We start from the raw sequence: 6,409 nt of genomic DNA, 5'->3' as shown, positions 1-6,409 counted from the left end.
TCCATTTTTATGGAACGGTCTGCCTACCCATGTCAGAGACGCAAACTCGGTCTCAACCTTTAAGTCTTTACTGAAGACTCATCTCTTCAGTGGGTCATATGATTGAGTGTAGTCTGGCCCAGGAGTGGGAAGGTGAACGGAAAGGCTCTGGAGCAACGAACCGCCCTTGCTGTCTCTGCCTGGCCGATTCCCCTCTTTCCACTGGGATTCTCTGCCTCTACCCTGTTACGGGGCTGAGTCACTGGCTTACTGGGGCTCTCTCATGCCGTCCCTGGGGGGGTGCGTCACCTGGGTGGGTTGATTCACTGTTGTGGTCGGCCTGTCTGGGTTGGCGCCCCCCTTGGGTTGTGCCGTGGCGGAGATCTTTGTGGGCTATACTCGGCCTTGTCTCAGGATGGTAAGTTGGTGGTTGAAGATATCCCTCTAGTGGTGTGGGGGCTGTGCTTTGGCAAAGTGGGTGGGGTTATATCCTTCCTGTTTGGCCCTGTCCGGGGTGTCCTCGGATGGGGCCACAGTGTCTCCTGACCCCTCCTGTCTCAGCCTCCAGTATTTATGCTGCATTAGTTTATGTGTCGGGGGGCTAGGGTCAGTTTGTTATATCTGGAGTACTTCTCCTGTCCTATTCGGTGTCCTGTGTGAATCTAAGTGTGCGTTCTCTAATTCTCTCCTTCTCTCTTTCTTTCTCTCTCTCGGAGGACCTGAGCCCTAGGACCATGCCCCAGGACTACCTGACATGATGACTCCTTGCTGTCCCCAGTCCACCTGGCCATGCTGCTGCTCCAGTTTCAACTGGCCTGGGCCCTAGGACCATGTCCCAGGACTACCTGACATGATGACTCCTTGCTGTCCCCAGTCCACCTGGCCATGCTGCTGCTCCAGTTTCAACTGTTCTGCCTTACTATTATTCAACCATGCTGGTCATTTATGAACATTTGAACATCTTGGCCACGTTCTGTTATAATCTCCACCCGGCACAGCCAGAAGAGGACTGGCCACCCCACATATGCTCTCTCTAATTCTCTCTTTCTTTCTCTCTCTCTCGGAGGACCTGAGCCCTAGGACCGTGCCCCAGGACTACCTGACATGATGACTCCTTGCTGTCCCCAGTCCACCTGACTGTGCTGCTGCTCCAGTTTCAACTGTTCTGCCTTATTATTATTCGACCATGCTGGTCATTTATGAACATTTGAACATCTTGGTCATGTTCTGTTATAATCTCTACCCGGCACAGCCAGAAGAGGACTGGCCACCCCACATAGCCTGGTTCCTCTCTAGGTTTCTTCCTAGGTTTTGGCCTTTCTAGGGAGTTTTTCCTAGCCACCGTGCTTTTACACCTGCATTGTTTGCTGTTTGGGGTTTTAGGCTGGGTTTCTGTACAGCACTTTGAGATATCAGCTGATGTACGAAGGGCTATATAAATAAATTTGATTTGATTTGATTTGATTACATTCAGATTGTTTTGTCACTGGCCTACACACAATACCACATTATGTCAAAGTGGAATATTTTTTTTCTAAATGTTTACAAATGAATAAGAAATGAAAAGCTGAAATGTCTTGAGTAAATAAGTATTCAACTATTTTGTAATGGCAAGCCTAAATGTCACGTGTGCTCCCTCTACTGCCTCTAGGTCACCAGACTGCTCGTTATGGCACACACCTGTCACCATCGTTACGCGCACCTGCGCGTAATCAGACTCACCTGGATTCCATCACCTCTGATTACCTTCCCTATATATGTCACTCCCTTTGGTTCCTTCCCCAGGCGTTATTGTTTCTGTCCCAGTGTTAAGTCTGTGTGTTGTTCGTGTTTCTTGTTTTGTATTATGTTGTGTTTATTTATTAAAACATTCACTCCCTGAACTTTCTTCCTGACTCTCAGCGCACATCGTTACACAAAAGTTCAGGAGTAAAAACGTGTTTAACAAGTCACATAATAAGTTGCATGGACTCACTCTGTGTGGAATAATAGTGTTTAACATGATTTTTGAATGACTACCTCACCTCTGTACCCCACACATAGAATTATCTGTAAGTTCCCTCAGTCGAGCAGTGAATTTCAAACAGATTCAAACACAAAGACCAGGGAGGTTTTCCAATGCCTCTCAACGAAGGGAACCTATTGATAGAAAGTAAAACATGTAAAAAGCAGACAATGAAAATCCCTTTGAGAATGCCTGGTTATTCTTTCAAAATGTCTTCCTCACCATCTTAAATGTGCATGCCCCATTCAAGAAAGTTAGAACCAGGAACAGATATAGCCCTTGGTTTTCTCCAGACCTGACTGCCCTTAACCAGCACAAAAACATCCTGTGGCGTTCTGCATTAGCATCGAACAGCCCCCGTGATATGCAACTTTTCAGGGAAGTTAGAAACCAATATATACAGGCAGTTAGAAAAGCCAAGGCTAGCTTTTTCAAGCAGAAATTTGCTTTCTGCAACACAAACTCAAAAAAGTTCTGGGACACTGTAAAGTCCATGGAGAATAAGAGCACCTCCTCCCAGCTGGCTACTGCACTGAGGATAGGAAACTGTCACCACTGATAAATCCACTATAATTGAGAATTTCATTAAGCATTTTTCTATGGCTGGCCATGCTTTCCACATGGCTACCCCTACCCTGGTAAACAGCACTGCTACCCCCACAGCAACTCGCCCAAGCATTCCCCATTTCTCCTTCTCCCAAATCCAGTCAGCGGATGTTCTAAAAGAGCTGTGAAATCTGGACCCCTACAAATCAGTCGGGCTAGACAATCTGGACCCTTTCTTTCTAAAATTATCTGCCGAAATTTTTGCAACCCCTATTACTAGCCTGTTCAACCTCTCTTTCATGTCGTCTGAGATTCCCAAAGATTGTAAAGCAGCTGCGGTCATCCCCTCTTCAAAGGGGGGGACACTCTTGACCCAAACTGCTACAGACCTATATCTACCCTACCCTGCCTTTCTAAGGTCTTCAAAAGCCAAGTTAACAAACAGATTATCGACCATTTCAAATCCCACCGTACCTTCTCCACTATGCAATCTGGTTTCAAAGCTGGTCATGGGTGCACCTCAGCCACGCTCAAGGTCCTAAACAATATTTTAACCGCCATCGATAAGAAACAATACTGTGCAGCCATATTCATTGACCTGGCCAAGGTTTTCAACTCTGTCAATCAACACATCCTCATCAGCAGACTCAACAGCCTTGGTTTCTCAAATGATTGCCTCGCCTGGTTCACCAACCACGTTTCCGATAGAGTTCAGTGTGTCAAATCGGAGGGCCTGTTGTCCGGGCCTCTGGCAGTCTCTATGGGGGTGCCACAGGGTTCAATTCTTGGGCCAACTATTTTCTCTGTATACATAAATGATGTTGCTCTTGCTGCTGGTCTCTGATCCACCTCTACGCAGACGACACCGTTCTGTATACTTCTGGCTCTTCTTTGGACACTGTGTTAACTACCCTCTAGACGAACTTCAATGCCATATAACTCTCCTTCCGTAGCCTCCAACTGCTCTTAAATACAAGTAAAACTAAATGCATGCTCTTCAACCGATTGCTGCCTACACCTAGCCGCCCGCCCAGCATCACTACTCTGAACGGTTCTGACTGATATGTGGACAACTACAAATACCTAGGTGTCTGGATAGACTGTTAACTCTCCTTCCAGACTCACATCAAACATCTCCAATCCAAAGTTAAATCTAGAATTGGCTTCCTATTTCGCAACAAAGCATCCTTCACTCATGCTGCCAAACACCCCCTCGTAAAACTGACCATCCTACCGATGCTCAACTTCGGCGATGTCATTTACAAAATAGCCTCCAACACCCTACTCAACAAATTCGATGCAGTCTATCACAGTGCCATCCGTTTTGTCACCAAAGCCCCATATACTACCCACCACTGCGACCTGTATGCTCTCGTTGGCTGGCCCTCGCTTCATACTTGTCGCCAAACCCACTGGTTCCAGGTCATCTACAAGACCCTGCTAGGTAAAGTCCCACCTTATCTCAGCTCACTGGTCACCATAGCAGCACCCACCCGTAGCACGCGCTCCAGCAGGTGTATTTCACTGGTCACCCCCAGGGCCAATTCCTCCTTTGGCCGCCTCTCCTTCCAGTTCTCTGCTGCCAATGACTGGAACAAACTACAAAAATCTCTGAAACTGGAAACACTTGTCTCCCTCACCAGCTTTAAGCACCAGCTGTCAGAGCAGCTCACAGATCACTGCACCTGTACATAGCCTATCTATAAATAGCCCAAACAATTACCTCATCCCCTACTGTATTTATTTATTTTACTCCCTTGCACCCCAGTATTTCTACTTTGCACATTCACCTACTGCAAATCTACAATTCCAGTGTTTTTAATTGCTGTATTGTATTTACTTCGCCACCGTGGCCTTTTTATTGCCTTTACCTCCCTTATCTCACCTCATTTGCTCACATTGTATATAGACTTGTTTTTGTACTGTATTATTGACAGTATGTTTGTTTTACTCCATGTGTAACTCTGTGTTGTTGTATGTGTCAAACTGCTTTGCTTTATCTTGGCCAGGTCGCAGTTGTAAATGAGAACTTGTTCTCAACTTGCCTACCTGGTTAAACAAAGGTAAAATAAAAATGGGCGAAGTTATTAATAACACTTTGGATGGTGTATCAATACACCCATTCACTACAAAGATACAGGCGTCCTTCCTAACTCAGTTGCTAGAGAGGAAGGAAACCGCTCAGGGATTTTACTGAGGCCAATGGTGACTAAAATAATCTCAGCAAAAAAAGAAACGTCCTCTCACTGTCAACTGTGTTAATTTTCAGCAAACTTAACATGTGTAAATATTTGTATGAACATAACAAGATTCAACAACTGAGACATAAACTGAACAAGTTCCACAGACATGTGACTAACATGAATGGAATAATGTGTGGCCACCAACTACTGTGGTACATCTCTTCATGGACTGCACCAGATTTGCCAGTTCTTGCTGTGAGATGTTACCCCACTCTTCCACCAAGGCACCTGCAAGTTCCCGGACATTTCTGGGGGGAATGGCTCTAGCCCTCACCCTCCGATCAATCAGGTCCCAGACGTGCTCAATGGGATTGATATCCAGGCTCTTCGCTGGCCATGGCAGAACATTGACCTTCCTGTCTTGCAGGAAATCATGCACAGAATGAGCAGTATGGCTGGTGGCATTGTCATGCTGGAGGGTCATGTCAGGATGAGCCTACAGGAAGGGCACCACATGAGGGAGGAGGATGTCTTCCCTGTAACGCACAGTGTTGAGATTTTCTGCAATGACAACAAGCTCAGTCCGATGATACCAACTTAATTGACGAAGGGAAAAGAAGGAAGCCTGTACAGAATACGAATATTCCAAAAAATGCATCCTGTTTGCCACAAAGTCACTAAAGTAATACTGCAAATAATGTGACAAAGCAATTCACTCGTTGTCCTGAATGCCTGGTGTTATGTTTAGGGTAAATCAAATACAACACTCCATATTCTCAAGCATAGTGACATCTGCATCATGTTATGGGTGTGCTTGTAATCATTAAGGACTGGGGAGATTTTCAGAATAAAGATAAACAGAATGGAGCTAAAGCACATGCAAAGTCCTAGAGGAAAACCTGGTTCAGTCTGCTTTCCACCAGACACTGGGAGATTAATTCACCTTTCAGCTGGACAATAACATAAACACAAGGTCAAATCTAGACTGGAGTTGCTTACCAAGAAGACAGTGAATGTTCCTGAGTGGCCGAGTTAGTTATGACATTCATCTTGAAAATCTATGGCAAGACCTGAAAAACCATTCAGTGGTTGTTTAGCGCTGTTGACCAAGAACCATTTTGACAGAGCTTGAAGAATTTTGATAATAAAAATGGGCAAATGTTGCACAAATCAGATTTGGAAAGCTCTTAGAGACTTACCCAGAAACACTCAGAGCTGTAATCGCTGTCAAAGGTGCTTCTACAAAGTATTGTCTCAGGGGTGTGAATACTTATGTATTAGATATTTCTGTATTTCCTTTTCAATAAATTTGCCAACATTTCTAAAAACATGTTTACACTTTGTTATTATTTGGTTTTGTTTGTAGGTAGGTGAAAAAAATAAATATATATGTTTAGTCCATATCGAATTCAGGCTGTAACACAACATACGGTGGAATAAGTCAAGAGGTAGGAATACTTTCTGAAGGCAATGTAATTATGTGTTGTCAACCCACACCAGATAATGTTATTCATATGGTGTGTTTCCTCTAAGCATGCAACTGATAAAAAATGGTGTGTCCGAGAGAGAGAATGAGAGAGACAGAGGGAGGGAGATAGATAGAGGGAGTGTGAGTGTGCATATGTGTCTATGTGAGTGTGAGAGTGATTTTTAAATATTTTCACTTCAACACATTATTAAACAATAATCCTGATAT

The sequence above is a fragment of the Oncorhynchus nerka genome, linkage group LG1, assembly GCF_034236695.1.
Source record: "Oncorhynchus nerka isolate Pitt River linkage group LG1, Oner_Uvic_2.0, whole genome shotgun sequence".
Classification (NCBI taxonomy): Eukaryota; Metazoa; Chordata; class Actinopteri; order Salmoniformes; family Salmonidae; genus Oncorhynchus; species Oncorhynchus nerka.
The sequence above is the reverse complement of the archived record's forward strand: the minus strand, read 5'-3'. Positions refer to the sequence as shown.